This window comes from Rhinolophus sinicus, chromosome 17 (genome assembly GCF_057876585.1).
Source record: "Rhinolophus sinicus isolate RSI-liver-muscle chromosome 17, RSI-T2T, whole genome shotgun sequence".
Taxonomy (NCBI): Eukaryota; Metazoa; Chordata; class Mammalia; order Chiroptera; family Rhinolophidae; genus Rhinolophus; species Rhinolophus sinicus.
The window spans coordinates 98,826,262-98,843,330 of record NC_142517.1 but is presented as its reverse complement, the minus strand read 5'-3'; positions in this window follow the sequence as shown (position 1 = coordinate 98,843,330).

Sequence of the window (17,069 nt, the reverse complement as noted above, 5' to 3'; positions counted from 1 at the left end):
TAAGATATGGAAGCAACCTAAGTGTCCATTGATAGACGAATGACAAGCTCTTTTTGAGGATAAGGGCATGGTTGGGAGCTTGGCTAGTTTTGTGCCCTTCTTCCTTCCGTTCCAGAAATGTTTGTTTCTTTCTTTGAACTAGTCTATTAAATTGCATTATGTTGTTCTCTTCTTCTTGTTTCCTGGCTATTGATGAACATTTTTTTATTGGCTTTTATTTATTTATTTTTTAAAAATTTGCTCATTTTGTTAAGTTTTGTGGGAGGGAAATTAAAATAAATGATGTAACTGTAATCTACCATTCAACCTAGATGCTTGTAAACAATATTTTATGGGTTGCTTTTATTCATTATTTAGAAAAGGAAATCAGCCTACCAAAACTATATTTCAGATATAGGATTAATTATTGTTATGAAATTGAATTTATTATAGATACAGCTAGAATTAACTTGTATTTTTAATTTCCTTAAAGTGACTCAATTGTGTAGTGATAGAAGCAATAAACTTCAAATATAAATAAGTACTTGCGCCTGACAAGTAATTTATAAATATTTTTCATGTTCTGTGACCATATTTATGTACATATAATACATAGGCTATCTCTACAAATAAAAATGCTGACCACACAGACTTGTAATTCATAAGTATTACATGTCTCTACTCTCTGCATCCTTTCCCGTAATTATTTCCTTAACTCATGGTTGTCAGTTCTACTATAAGGCAAAAACCAAGGAAGTACAGCTTTTGAGTTTGTGCCAGAAAGTTTTTTCTGCTTTGGAGAAATAATATTTCTAACTGTATGTTACAGTTTTTATTATTCTGATGTTTGAAGTTAGAAATGATTGTCTATTTTTGCTAAAGTTTACATAAGCATATGTGAAATAAAAAACTAAGCCGAGAGGCTACAATAAAAATGTTGAAAAATAAATGCCTGAGAGAGTTAGTTCAGATGTGAACATTATATAGAACCCATATTTAATTCAACCCAGGGTTGCCATTTAATCCTCTTTTAGTTGATACACCCTTGAAATATATGGGTTTCAACAAAAATTTAGTAAGACTCAAAAGAGGATATTTGATAGTGTCATACTGAGACAAAACTATATTGTGTGTGTGCATACATATTCTCTCTGTCACACACACACACACACACACACACACACACACACACACATAGAGTAAATGTAAATCAAGGTGTCAGGTTAGGGTAATACTGGCAATGGCTTGTATCTCTGTAAGTGACTGTAATCCTGCCCTGCTTACTCTCTCTAGCACTAAACTGTTTTTACGTATTCTAACATCTCATCAGTTCTATAAAGGAATAACTAATATGAATGTCTTTTATTTAATTTGTTGTTATAAGAAACAAAAGGACTGTAGGCAAGCCTGATTTATTTCATTAAATTTATCTTAAATCACACCAACAAACATTAAACTGACAGTATATGTGAGCCATAAAAAAGTAATAATTTTATTCTGCCCTCCAATTATTGGTATCTGGAATTATTAATAAAAAAATCAGGAAGCCCAATAACCTCTAGACATTGTATTTCAGCCTCTGAGAAATTCCTAATGAAATATCAATGAAGACTCAGTAGGTAATTTCAAATGTATATTGCCTTGAGATGAATTTTTTACTACCTACTTAAGAGGACTAGAAGTCATTTGGATTAAGGTTACCTCCTTCTTCCTTCATTTCCTTGGGACAGTCCATTTTGTGTACCAATATACTACTAATAACTCTCTAAGTGATGCTTTGCATAAAGACATGCAATTTATAAAGATTTGTATATTTTGTCTTAGAGTAATTGCTAACTCTGATCAAAACACAGTAGCCCCAGTATCCTACCAGATCTGTAAGTATGTAAGTAAGAAATGTACATATGACACACATTTTTATATGACTCTTCTGTATCTTAGGTGTGGCTGGAACACACTTTTACTTGACAACCTATGTCTGGCATGGCCAGTATCTGTGTAATGTCTCTGAAATCTTTCTGTATGTTAAAGTTACTCATGTAATGTTTTGCAAAATTTATCTGTAGTAAATATTTTAACTTGGGTACTACATATTATCGCTAGATAATTGATTTGAGTTTTCAATAACCTCTGACTTGTAAGGTTACAAACAAGTCAATGTTCAAATGCCTGTCAACCTTCTCTAATCTACCCCCACTACCATAAAGCTGTGGATGTCGCCTTATACTGTGACCCAACACTCTCCAAATTTATCCTGGTTAACGCTGAATAACTGAGTAGCAAACTCACTCAATTTAAGTAGGCAAAATAATTGAGTATTGATTTATGACCAACTTAGTGGTCCATTGGAGTAAGAGTTGGAATAACTAAATTCCAAAGAAAGAAAGGGGACAACTTGTTTGGGTCTATATATTAATTTAGCAGCTACTTATGGAATTGGGTATTACATTGTATAGTTAATGAAATCACCTTGTGTATCATCTTACTAAAAGAGATGTGGACATTTACTACTAGACTAGGAAATTATTTTGCATTTTGCCTAGTAAGGTGTAGTCAGTAAAATTTTTCACTACTATAGTGAAAGTTCACTTATTTATCTAACTAAATAGCTATATTATTTCAGCAAGAAACTTCTATTGCCCATCTGCTTAATAGGGCTTAAACATTATTATCCAGTATATAAAAACCTCTCTAGTTCACCCACTTGTCACTTGAGCATATTGCTTTTTAATATTGTTATTAAGGTACACCTTGCATCAATTATAAGTGTGTAGCATGATGGAACTTCACGTATGTATATGTTCATGTAATTGCAACTCTGGTCAAGGTGTATAACATGTCCATAAGTCCAAAGTTACTTACTTTGTAATTTGTCTGAAAGTTAGAGAATAATGAGTGATAATGGGTTTTGCCTACCTCATAGGTAATTGTGAAGTCAAATGAAATAAGTGAAAATGTCATTGGAAAACTATAAAATCCTACCCAAAGAGAAAGCTTTGCAGTCGTAATAAGTAATAGCTATGAAAGATTTCCCATAACCCGGAGATCATTCCTTCATGCTTTGTCTTTTCTATTCTATTTAAACTTGTAAAGCTTGATGGTTTAGCTTTCAGCAGGTTAAATCTTTCAAAGATAGTTTAAAAAAAATAAAAATGATGTAAAAGCAGTCAAAATTATTGCCATAGGCATAGTTTATTAATGTTTCATCTAGACTTAGGTGTGAGCAGTTCAACATATTTTATTACTGCCTCTTCTCTTCTGACGCCAAGTTTCATGTGTGATAGTATGTGTACATAAAGCACCATTGCTGAAGTATATAAAATGATTAGCATCCACTGGAGACAAAATAAGCAGTAGACTTGTATGGTTAATGACATTGTCATACTCAAAGTGGAAACAAAACGAAACAAAACAAAGCAAGACAAATTAATTGTTGCTATTTCTTCAGGGACTACTAGAATATTACAACAGTATATTTTTAGTTTTTGTTTTTTCCCCTAGGGTTAATTGTTAGCATTACACTTTTTTTTTTTTTTTTTTTTATTCTCTGAAGTCAAGCTGAGTAACCAGAACAACAGAACAAATCTGCGGATTTGAAACACTGGAAAGCTGTACAACCTTTTCTGGTGATTGATGGATTTAGTTGGGGTATTGGCTTTCATTTTCTTCTCACCTGTACTCAGACTTTCATATACCATATAAATACACAAATCCACTATTTCTGTTTGTTTGTTTGTTTGTTTAGAAATGAGTTTATTTCCTTTACTGTGGTCTATTATTTTCCCTTGCTGTAAGGAAAAATGGTATTTCAGCCTCAATGGAGCTTTCACCAATTTGATAACTGTAGGTAATATTTCTAAGATATATATATATATATATATATATATATATATATATATATATATATATATATATATATGTATTCCTCCAGGCAGTTGCAGCAAACTCCAAAAGTGAAGCTGCTGTGTCTATAGCTCATCCTGGGGAGTAGGTTGTCCACAATTTGATTTATTGACTTGAACTTTCTTTTTACTTTAAACTTCCTGAATTGAACTAATATTGACTTTGAGTGTCCTGAGCCATTTTAAACAGCTTACATACTGTTTAGAAAAGGATTATTGTTGTGGCAATCATGGGAAGCATGATAGCTTTGAAACAGAAGAGTTTTATCGCTCTGGGGTTTCCTTTGAAAATTCAAGTAAAAAGACTGATATTTCCTGAAAAATATATAGGTAGAAATTGAGTGCATATGCGAGTGGGGGGATTACAGCATTTGTTTGATTGACATAGCTAGGATGTTTGGAACTTCCTCTTCTGGGCCCTCTCAATACACTTCAGGCTTGACCTGAGCATTCAGTCCTTGGCTCTCTACAAGAGTGCAGGCTGTTAATTTTCACTGAACCATTACCAGTTACTGTCAGGTGAAATGTCCACACAGTAGAATGATTCCCCAGTAATTTAAACATATCCAAAGTGATTTTGGAATTTAGACTTACACAATTATTAAAAGTGTTAAGATGGATTATGATATAGATAAAATGTCAATCATTGTCATAGATTTTATGTTTAACAAGTCCTTACGTGTGGCAGAAGCATAAAGTGTTTATAGGTGAAAGGTTACAATGATTGAGATTTGCTTTAAACATTTGTGATTGTGAGGATAGATGAAATAAAGCTGGCAAGATGTTGACAACTGTGGTTCCATGAATTATTCTCTCTCCTTTTGAGTAAGTATGTTTGAAAATTTCTATAATAAAAACATGAAGAAGTCACGATTATGATGTTATGATATGGACACTAGCACCTTTGGGCTCTGGACACAATACAAATAACAACTAATAGATAATTTCAGAAGAGAGAAATTCTTTAGGTATACCCTTGCACTTAACAAATAGGGTAGTAGCAGGTGAAATGCCTTTCTTAGGATCACGGAGAGTTAGGTTGAGGGCACTCTCTCTTTTAATGTTAGTCCGGATTGGTATGTATCCAGTATCTTTAATGCGCCAGGTCAAATAGTGGGTTCTGACATACTGATGTAAGTAAGGCATATTGCAGTCCAGACAGGAAAAGCAGTCATGCAAACAGGTGATTACAAGACTGTCATACGTGGGAGGATGGGCCATAGCATTGTTTAGGTACTGTGCACAGCATGAGCAATAGAATGATGAATAAGAAATAACATACCTATTGAAGGAAAAACAAGTGGTTGAGTTCTGCTAGAGTTTCAAATACAAGGTAGGAGGAAATGAGTTAGAGATGGATTATAGAGAGTTAGAGATGGAGAGGCAGGCAGGGAACTTCATTCTGTAGATAATGGAGAGCTACTGAAGAGTTTTAAGGTGGGTCCCCTGGGAGGAGGACGGGTTCGAACAGACAGTATTGGAATCACAGAAGACAGACGGACAGCTGTGTAGGCAACTTGCTGAGAGAGGATGAGGACATGAACTACATCCAGACTCTGTGGGGGAAGGATAGGAAGAAAAGCAGATTTCAGCCAGGGTAATTTTGTAGCAATAGGACAGGAATAGAATGCTTACCTTTCCCTCCTTCTCTTCCCTCATCCTTTCTTCTCAATTCCTCTTTCCCCCCCTTTCCTGCCCCTCTCTTTCATTCTCCTTTCTGTCTTTTGTTGAAGCTTGTGCAAAGATTTACATTTTAAAAAAATCTTTTTGCGTGATTAATATATGCTCATGGAACTGAACTTAAAATACAAAAGGCACAGAATACAAAGGTTTCTCTTCCTGCACCCCTGTTTCCTCAGTTGCCTATTCGTCCTACCTTGACAGAGCCAGCCATTTTTCCTTTTAAGGTTCTTGTGTATTGTTTCAGGGATATCCCATGCATTTAGGGTTATAAACACATACTTGCAAAGACTTTTAAAAACAACTTGTGTGGAGACTTCTTGTACATACTTGACAAGTTAATTAGCAGGCTTGCTGCACTAGATTAAAATCTTATTAATTAATTTGATGGGTCATTTGATTATATAGCTCTAAAAGAAAATGTAAGCCTTCTAATTGCAGACAACAATGAGTTTACCATATTCATGTGAATGATCTTTGGAAGATGAAGAGTGTTACATTAAACTATCTGAGCCTGACCCTTTCTAGTGGATATGAAGACTGCTGGTCTAATGTCTATCTAGAGTCTTGATTAATCTTCAAACATCTTCAGCAACCACTCTTTCAGCCTATTAAAGAAACTGCTTATGTAGCAACACATTACACTGATAAAAGGCCTCTATTTTAACTAAAACATTAGTAAGATTGTAATAATTTGTTTTAAATTTTGTTTTTAAAATCAGAGAAAAAAAATCCTTAACCTTTCTTCAGTGGTAGGTTGTGGCATTTCCACGTTGTAGAGCATCCCAGTTTCTATTTTCACCTTAGATACACTGCAGTGAATTCCTTACTGCAGTAATATATGATATATTCATGAATAAATATTAGTGCATAGTCTTCTTTCAGCCCAAAACAGATTTTCCTGGCTGCTTATTTCCCCAGGTCTCCAGAAAAATACAATCTCTTATGTAACAATTTGTCAGCTTCACATAATAACTGATCAGAAGTAAAGATCTCAGTTCATAATAGTCTTACATTTCTGTGGATGCAATATGGTGCAGTGATTATCTAATAGCCACAATAAAATAACCTTATATATTATTAAAATGACTTTTAATTTGTGCTTGCATTTTCTTTTATTAATTTTTAAGATTTTTTATTAAAACTATAGCTAACATACAATATTATATTAGTTTCAGGTGTACACCATAGTTATTCAACATTTACATACCTAAAGAAGTGATCAGCATGATAAGTCCAGCAACCATCTGACACTGAACCACACTATCACTACATTATTAACTATATTCCCTATGCTGTACAGTACATCCCCATGACTTACTTGTTTTATACCTGGAAGTTTGGACCTCATATTCTAATCATCTGACATCATATATAGTTATGACAATATTATTGACTATATTCCTTATGCTGTACTCTGTATCCCCTACATGACTGCTACTATACCCTACATGACTACTTTGTAAGAACTAATCTGTACTTCTTAATCCCTTTCCCTTTTTCACCCGCACTCCCAAACCCCTTCCATCTGGCAACTATCAAAATGTTTTCTGTATCTATTGGCTTGTTTCTGTTTTGTTTGTTAACGTCGTTCTTTAGATTACATATATAAGTGAAATCACATTGATTCTGTTCTTCTCTGTCTGATACTCAGCACAGTACCTTCCAGGTCCATCCATGCTGCTGCAGATGGTAAGAACCCGTTCCCTTCCATGGCAGAGCAATATTCCATTGTATATATGTACCACCTCCTCTTTCTCCATTCCATTTTCATGAAATAACTTTTTCCATCCCTTTACTTTTTGTTTGTGTATGTCTTTCAATCAGCAGTGAGTATCTTGTAGGCAGCATATATAAGGGTTTTGTTTTCTTATCCATGCAGCCCTCCTATGTCTTTTGATTGGAGCATTTAATCCATTAACATTTTAAGTAATTGTTAATAGATATGTCGCTGTTGCCATTTTATTATTCATAACTTTGACATTTTCTTTCTTTTCCATCTTAAAGAAGTCTCTAACATTCTTGTAATACTGATTTGGAGGTGATGACTCCTTTAGCTTTTTCTTGTCTGAAAAACTCTTTACCGGTCCTTCAATTTTAAATGGTAGCCTTGCTGGGTAGAATACCCTTGGTTGTAGGTGCTTGCTTTTCATCACATTGAATATTTTGTGCCAATCCCTTCTGGCCTGCAAAGTTTCTCTTGAGAAGTCAGTTGACAATCTTATAGGAGCTCCCTTATAAGTTACTAGTTGCCTTTGCTTGCTACTTTTAGGATTCTCTCTTTATTTTTAACCTTTGCCATTTTACTTATGTGTGTCTTAATGTGTCTTGGTGTGGGCCTGTTTGGGTTCATCATTTTTAGGACTCTCTGCACTTCCTGGACTTGTATGTCTATTTGGTTTGCCAGGCTAGGAAAGTTTCCAGTCATTATTTCTTCAAGCAGGTTTTCAGTTCCTTGCTCTCCCTCTTCTACTGGTGCCCCTATGATGTGAATTTTGTTATTCTTGATATTGTCCCAGAGGTCTCTTAAACTACCCTCATTTATTTTTTCTTCTCTCTCTCTCTCTCTCTCTCTCTCTCTCTCTCTCTTTCTTCTTTCCTGTTTTGATTGAATGTTTTATGCTACCTTGTCTTCTGATTTGATCCTCTGGTTCATCTAGTCTGCTGGTGATTCCTTCTACTGCATTCTTCATTTCAGTTGTTGTATTCTTCAGTTCTGATTGGTTCTTTTTTATGGTTTCTATGTCCTTTTTTATGCTTGCTATTTTATGCTTGCTATCTCTGTTGAAGTTCTCACTAAGTTCCTTAAGTGTCCTTATAACTATTGTTTTGAACTCTGTCTCTGGTAGGTTGCTTGCCTCCATTCTGTTTAGTTCTTTTTCTGGAATTTTCTCCTGTTCCTTCATTCGGAACATATTTCTTTGTTTTCTCATTTTGGCTGTCTGTGTTTGTTTCTATGTATTAGGTAAATCTGCTATGTCTCACAGTCTTGGCCACCTCATGTAGTCAGTGTCCAGTGAAGTGCAGTGGCACAGTCTCCCTGGTCACCTGCTCGAGTTCTCCAGTAGTATCCCTTGTGTGGGTTGTGTGTGTCCTCTTGTTACAGTTGAGGCTTGATTGCTCTTGGCATGTCAGTGGGTGAGATTGACCATTAGCCTGATTGGCTGTAGGGTTTGGCCATGTCCACAGCTTACAGGCTGCCGTGCTAGGGTGCTTACCCCACTGAATGAGATTTGCCACAGCTGGCTCTTGTTCCTGTCGAGATCACCCTCTGTGTGTGCTGTTTATCAGGCTTATTGGGCAGTGCTCTGCTATGGTCTGAAGCCAACCTCCAGTTATGTTGGTTCTGAGACCTCTAGGAATGGGCTCCAGTTCAGGTGCTCATTAACCACTGCCTGTGACTGGCCAGGGACTACCTGATAGGAGCTACAAAGCAATCCAGTTGTTTGCTGCCTGTTCTAAAGTTGGAGGCATGTAGGAGAGGCCATGCTGTGAACAGAGGATAGCTGCCACCAGTACCAGCTCTGGGATGCTGCCACCTGCTGATTTCCTAAGGTTCAGCCACTAATAAAGCCTGAAGGGGTATACAAGTTGGGTGAGGCAGGGTCTCAGGGAGTCACTAGAGTGGGAAGTGTTGTGGTCACCAGGTTAACGTAGACTCTGGTTTGGTGCTCGTGCTGAGCCTGGAGCTACTTATCAAAAGTCTCAGAGAACACCGAAGCCAGTTGCCACCCACCTGGGGCCCAGCATCTCCAGTAGTTTTCCAAGAAAGAGTTCAATGTGGGTGAGGCTAGCTGCTCACCAAGAAAGTGCACTGGGGAAGTTGGGTGTGGCAGGGTCCCAGAGGAGCTCACCAGACCAATTCAAATTCAGATTTGCTGTGCGGGGGAGGGCTCAACACAGGAAAGATGGCACCCACCTGTCAGTTTCACAGGAGAAAGGCCCCACACAGGGAAAATGGCAACTGTTTTCCACTCCGTGCCCTGAAACCACATACCTCAGTCTAACCCCCTGTGTGCCTTCAATGTCCCCCGAGTCACCATCACTCTGCAAGAGCCTAGAGTAAGCGCTTGGGTGGGAGAGAGTCTGTGTGCGAGCCATGTAAGAGGATGTCTGGGTTTCCTGCAGCCTTTAGTCCCACCCAGGTTGTCAGAATCATCACTGTTTTCTCACAGCCAGATTTTATGGGGACTACTTTGCCCAGCACAAGTATTCTCATTTGGGGTGCCTGATGCGGGACTGGGGACCCTCACCCATCCAGGAGGAACCTCCATGGCCCAGATATCCCTCCTGATTTTCAACTGCCCCATTGAGGTTTGGAGCCAGCCTGTTTTGCACACACCTCTGTCCCTCCTACCAGTCTCAAATTCTGTTTTTTTCTTAATAAGATTTGCAGTCCTAAATTCTCAGAAGCCCATTGAACAAATTAAAAGGGAACTTATATTCCTAAAAACATTAAGCACAAATTGTTGAATTATATTTTTCCCTCTTATACAAAACTAGCTAGCATACTCTGGAAGGCCATAACTTTCTTATATGTCAAGCAGTAGCACTCCAAATTTACTGATTACCCAAGTAACGTTAATGGTATCTTACAAAATCAGTTTGGTTTTTTATACGTTGGTTCTGAGTTTTGTTTTGTTTTTTTTGAACTCTACATGTTATGCTTAATTTTTTAATAATGCCCTCTGAACTGATTCTATAGAATATGTTCAATTGTTTAATTCACTGCTATATTCCTAGCTTAAAACATAGTGTCAATTAATATTTGTAAATTAACAAATACAACAGTATGTATGACCCATATTTCTATTAGAGTATTTTCTTCATCACACATTGTACATCTGTTTTTTCAACTTTGATTTTTTTTTATTATTATAAAATAAAAAGCAAGTAACAGGATAAAAAACAAGTTTGAAAAATTTTAGCTTGATTAGCTTATTATATTCCAGTTGCATGAAGCCTAGTACTGAAAAATATTAAAAATTTAATTATTCCATTATTTTCTGTACCTCATTTCCTTAGTTGAAGTTGACTGTAAATATGGAAAGGCTGTGAACTGTAGCTAATCCACAGCCCCATGTATTCCAAAAAAGAAAAAAGAGAGAGAGAGAGCTAGAGAGCTAGAGCATGAGAGACAGAGAGATAGGAACAGAAGGAGATAGAGTGGTACTGGGAGAGTCTTGCTCTATGTTAATAAGATTGCCATTAATGGGCCTTTTAATACAAAGTACCCTATCCCACTCTACACAGTTCATCACAAGCTCATCAAAGAAGAGCTTTAATTAGGAAGATAATAAGTGATTCAGAGGATGAGAAAAAAAGGGAAAGATTCCAAATCACCAGAGTTATATCCATGGAAGGATAGGTACCAAGAGAGAGAAGTCTTGTGGGACAGAGGAGAGAGCAAGTAAGCTGAATGACATTGCAGTAACTAGAATGAAAAAAGGTGACAGTGTCCTCCATATAGAAGCATGCCCCACAGTGTTAAAATATTATCCTAAGCCTTCACTCTGAGATATAAAAGTAGGCTAAGTTAGCCTCTTTTAATTGTCAGAAGAAAATCAGACTATCTCAAATTTTGGAATGAATCACTAAAATAATCTTACATTTATTACTTTATTGTCCACACTGTTGGTTTAGCCTTAAAATATGTAATAGTTTTTGGCATTCCTTAGAGACTCAATGGTCTATCGTTTGAGATTGGAGGAAACAAACACTCCTGCTTCAAAGTAGATCTTGCTGACCATTTTACTACTAGGATACCAATTATAATTAAGAATTGTGCTTGCTTAGAATGAATAGATTGAAAATGAAATGTAAATATTACATGTGACTACAAATCAGTGATACAACACAACTTCTAGGACTTCTTGATTTTTCATTGTCATTACTCAAACTTTCTTCTGGAAACCCAGAAAAATTATCTGGTACATAAAGATAATACAACATAAAGGCACAATGAATATTAAAAAGATTTCCACTTTTAAGAAGGAAGCATTGATTTTCATATGCATATTCATTTAATTTTTCTTTTGCACAATAAAGGGTTCTACAGAATTAGGAATGAACTTCTCAAAATATGTTGATTGAAGACCACTAAGCCAATGCTACTCAAAGTGTGGTTCATACTGTGGTGTTTGGCCCTGAACTATTGCTGGGTTGCAATAAGTACAGACATTAAAATTAATGTTTAGAAAATTTTATAGCAATTTGACAGAGTAAATGTTTTTGTCTATTGAACTTAATAGTAAAAATTTGAGTCATTTTATGTATGTGTTTTTTGTTTTTTCAAGTAATTTTTTTTTTTTTTTTGCGTAAATACTGGTCTTTGATGGATAAGAAATTAGAAACAGATCTTTTGCCATGGATAGTTTAATAGCTTCTGGACTAAACTACTTTGAAAAAACGTACTTATATTATCCTTTCAAACTCTTTTTGAATACTCCTAAGTATATAGAACTTTGAGTATTATAAATTTCTGTCTCTTCAGGAAGTAAAATGGTGTTTACCAGGGCCTGGGGGTGAGGAAATGGGGAGATGTTGGTCAAAGGGTAAAAACTTTCAGTTATAAAATAAATGAATTCTGGGGGTCTAATGCATGATGACCATAGCTAACAATATTGTATTATATACTTAAAACTTGCTAAGAAAATAGATCATGAATGTGCTCACCCTGCCAAAAAAAATGTTAATTATGTGAGGTAATGGAGGTGTTAAATTAGCTAATTCTATGGTGGCAATAATTTTGCAACACATAAGTATATCAAACCAACATGTTGTACCACCTTAAATTTACACGATTTATATGTCAGTTATATTTCAATAAAGCTTGGGAAAAATAAAATAAGAATCTTTGAAAAAAAATTTCCATTTCTTTATGATTTATTTAGCTGCTATTTTCAAAATAAATGTATCATGTGTGAAATGTCTTCATATATTTTACAAGAATTTTTAAAAATTCAGTCTTATGAAATTCAGAATTAAAATCAAGCCTGAGAGAGAAATTTACCTCTGTAGTAATAAACATTTACAGGTGATTGTTGATAGAGATAGCAGAAGAACTACTCTTAGTAAACTACTTGGTTAAAGATTAGGTCAAATACAAACCGAGTATGTCAAGAAAAAGCTCAGCATGTTAAATCATTAGAGTAAATCTATCAAGAGAAGCAAACAAAACTGCAAATAACTGTGAACTAAAACAATTTTATCAAGTTGAAGTTGGACATATGGGTATTTGAACCAAAGGAATATTCAGTCGTCCATTGTCATATGATAGATGGTACGTGAATGGACACATTTATTTAATCAATAAATCTGAGAAAACTTCAGTATCTACAGATCAATTACCAAGCCCCAGGACCTCTGTCCCAGTCATTCTCATTCCCCAGAAACCAGGCAACAGACCACCAGGAACTGCTGTTTTGAAAACCTTGCATCTTACCTGCCATCCTTTTTATCCTTTGTCACTTCTCTTCCAGTCAAATTTCCCCTCTTCCTATTTCTGGTTCATTTCATTCCTGACCCAAAGTACCCATGTATGAACTCACTTTCACATTTCCTATCCAGAGTAAACAAAAATCCCTCTTTTCATCCTCAAACTCTTCCCCTTGCTTTGACAGAAAACCAACACTTCCATAAGAACATGGCTTTGCAGATTGGACCTATTTTTTCCCCCCACATCGAACATGTATCATCCATCCTTCTCTATCCCCAGTGCTGCTTTGAGAGCATTATTAGCCTTATGTAAAAATTCCCACTACTTCGAGATTATTCCATCAGGTCATATCATCCTCTAGCCTCTATTGCTACTGTCATGTACTAATCTTCTGGGCACTCATCCTCATGCCTTCAATAATTTAACATCTAACTCATTTTTTTATACTTTCTACTTCACACTGAGTTTGACCCTTAGTTGCTCTATTCCTTGATTACTTCACATTCACCTACACCTTTCTTTCGTAATCCAATACACTTGGAATTGTCCCATCTCTGAAACATTAAATCTGAATACCCCATCTGACCACAGCTCTCCTCCCATAAGCTCTCTCACTCAGTTAGTTATTCTTGCCATTCCTCTCCTTGACTACATGGGGCTGGCAGCCTGTGATCCCTCTACCTTCTTCTGTTGGCTCCATCTTCTTTTCCTTCTCTGTCTTGCTTTGATGTCATGGGCCTCATTTTAACCACTCTTCTGCCAATGTTTTTTTACACCATAGTCTCATAGTCTTTTCACCATTGTCTTGGCAAATACTCAGCCTAAGCGCTTCATGTCTCCACATTTAACCCGGACAGCTGAGTGTTATTGAAGATGATCACACAAATGTACAAATTGATGACAATAAAAATTCCTGGTGCCCCAAATCGACTATGCCTTCAATACTTTGTATATTTCCCTAGTGTGCTTTCTCCACTCTCTCCTCAAATCTTTCATTCTGCTGTATTCATTATTGATGGATAAAATTGTCTGTTTGTTCAAAGAGAAAATATAACTCCAACTTCCTGTCACCAAATCTGCAAACGGAAGTCCCAGGAAAGAGAAGTTGTAGATTAATCCCTGCATCTGTACTCAGGATCCTACCTCCTGCCTTCCTAGGATACTAGCTATGAACTGAATGTTTTCATCTGCTCTGAATTCACATGTTGAAGCACTAACTCTTCAATGTGATAATATTAGGAAGTGGAATCTTTTATTTTTATTACTTTTTTTATTAGATTCAGGTGTACAAAACAATGTAGTAGTTAGACATTTACACCCCTCACAAAGTGATAACCCTTTTTCCCCAATCTACTACCCCTCTGACATCGTATGTAGCTGTTACAATACCATTGACTATATCCCCTATGCTGTACTCCACATCCTGTGAATATATGTGTATATATATATATATATAATTATAGTTGAAATTCAATGTTATTCAGCTTCAGCTTCAGGTGTACACTATCTATGAAGTGGTCTCCCTTATAAGACAAGTGCCCATCTAACATTTTACAAAATCTTTACAACATTATTGATTATATTCCCCCAACTGTCTTCCATATCCCTGTAGCAATATGTAGCTACCAGTTTGTGCTTTCTAATCCCTTCCCCTTCTCCTCATCCTCACCCCTCTCCCATCTAGCAACCATCAGTTTTTTCTCTATATCTCTGAGACTATTTATGTTTATTCTGCTTATTTATTCTGTTCTTTAGATTCCACATATAAGTGGGATCATATGGCATTTGTCCTTCTCCATCTGACTTATTTCACTTAGCATAATGTTCTCTAGGTCCATCCATATTGTTGAAGATGGTAAGATTTCATTCTTCTTTATGGCTGTGTAATACTCCACTGTATAAATGTACCACATTTTCTTGATCCGGTCATCTACCGATGGGCATTTCAGTTGTCTTGGCTATTGTGAATAGTGCTGCAATAAATATAGTGGAGCATGGGTTTTTTTGAATTAGCATTTTGGATTTCTCTGGATAGATACCTAAGAGTGGAATTGCTGGGTCATAAGGTAGTTCCATTTCCAGTTTTTGAGATACCTTCATACTGATTTCCATAGTGGTTGCTCCAATCTGCAACCCCACCAACAGTGCACAGGGTTCCCTTTTCTCCACATACTCGCTAGCACTTGTTGTTTGTTAATTTATTAATGATAGCCATTCTGACAGGAGTGAAGTGGTGTCTCATTGTGGTTTTTATTTGCATTTCTCTAATGATTAATGAGGTTGAGCATTTTTTCATATATCTGTTGGCCATCTGTATGTCCTCTTTAGAAAACTGTCTCAGGAAGTGGAGCCTTTTAAAATAATTTGGTTTAGATGAGGTCTTGAGACCAGAGCCCCCATGATGAGATTAATGCCCTCATAAGAAGAGAAGAGCTTCTCTTATCAGCTTGTGAGGACACAGTGAGAAGGTGGCTGTCTGCAATCTAGGAAGTAGGCCTTCACCAAATACCAAATCTGCTGGCACCTTGGTATTGACTCCCAGACTACAAAACTATGAGAAAAAAAAAAGTCTCTTGTTTAAACCACCCATCTATGGTATTTTGTTATAGCAGCCTGAGCTGACTATGACGATGTCTTTTCCCTTATCTTCAAGCTTTACTTTTCTTCTTCTTCTTCTTCTCATTAGCCCATAAACATATTCAAAGTTTTCACATTCTAAAAATGTGTCCCTAAGCCTCACACCTTCCACCAGGCACTGTCCTTTATGAGCACTGCCTCACACCTAAATCTTCTGAAAGAATTGTCTATATTCACTGCATCTAGTTCCCAACTTCATTCATTCTTTAAACCTTTTTAGTTTGTCTTCTGCTCTAGCCACCCACCCAGCAATGACTGGCTGTCTTCCTGCTAAGTCATTTAAATCGTTCCTTGTTTGAATGCTCTGCTTCTCTTTCCTCTGTCCGGCACCCTCTTTTGTTCCTTAACACCACACACATGCCATTCCATCTCACGCATATTGAAATCTCAGGTTTCTTTGTAGAATTCCGAATTGTAGTTATTTCTTAGGTTCTCTCTTAGATTTCCTTCTCATTTCAATTTGCAAATTTTCTTGGAAATTCTCCCTCATTTCCTCTTGTGGCTTTAATAACCCTCTATCTGTTTGCTGATGGCCCCCAACTTCATCTTTCCAAGGGCAACCTCTCCTAAATTTTTGATTTGGAGAGCCCCTTCCTACAAGATGTTTCTTTGACGTTTAAAGGATGCATCAAAAGCAACACTGCGAAACGGAGATAATCTTCTATCCGCTTGCTCCATCTCATCTTTCACCTGCTGGTCAAAACCGGAAATCTGAGTATCATCCTTGGCTTTTCCCTTTCCTTTCCTTTAGAATTCCTGGATATAGATAAATTCCTCACTTCTTTCTTTATCCCCTCTATTACTCACCAAAATCAGTCCATCATCTTATTTTCAATGGTCCCATAATTGGTCTCCTTTCTCTAGTCAGGTCTTCCTTTAACCTATTCTGCACACTACAGACAGCAATTTTTCTAAAATGCAAATTGTATGCATGCTTTACTACTACACTTAGAAATGTTCCATCACTTTTTTTTTTAATTACCTGTAGTCACCGTGCTATGAGTACAATACATTCCTTGATTTATTTCTTTAGAAGTGGAAGTTTGTACCTTTGACTTCCTCCACCCATTTTGCCCACCCCACTCCCTGCCTCTGACAACCACCAGTCTGTTCTCTATATCTATGAGCTCACTTTTTTTTTCTTTTGGATTCCACATATAAGTTAGATCATATGGTATTTGTCTTTGTCTGACTTATTTCACTTAGCATAATGCCCTCAAGTCCATCCATATTGTTGCAAATGGCAAGATTTAATTCTTTTTTTAATAGTTAAATAATATTCCACTATATATACATGTATCTATTCATCCATTGATGGACACCTAAGTTGTTTCCATATCTTGGCTTTTGTAATAATGCTGCAATGAACATGGGGGTGTATACCTCTTTCTCTGTCTCTCTTTCTTTCCTCCTCTCTCTGCCCTTCCCCGGGG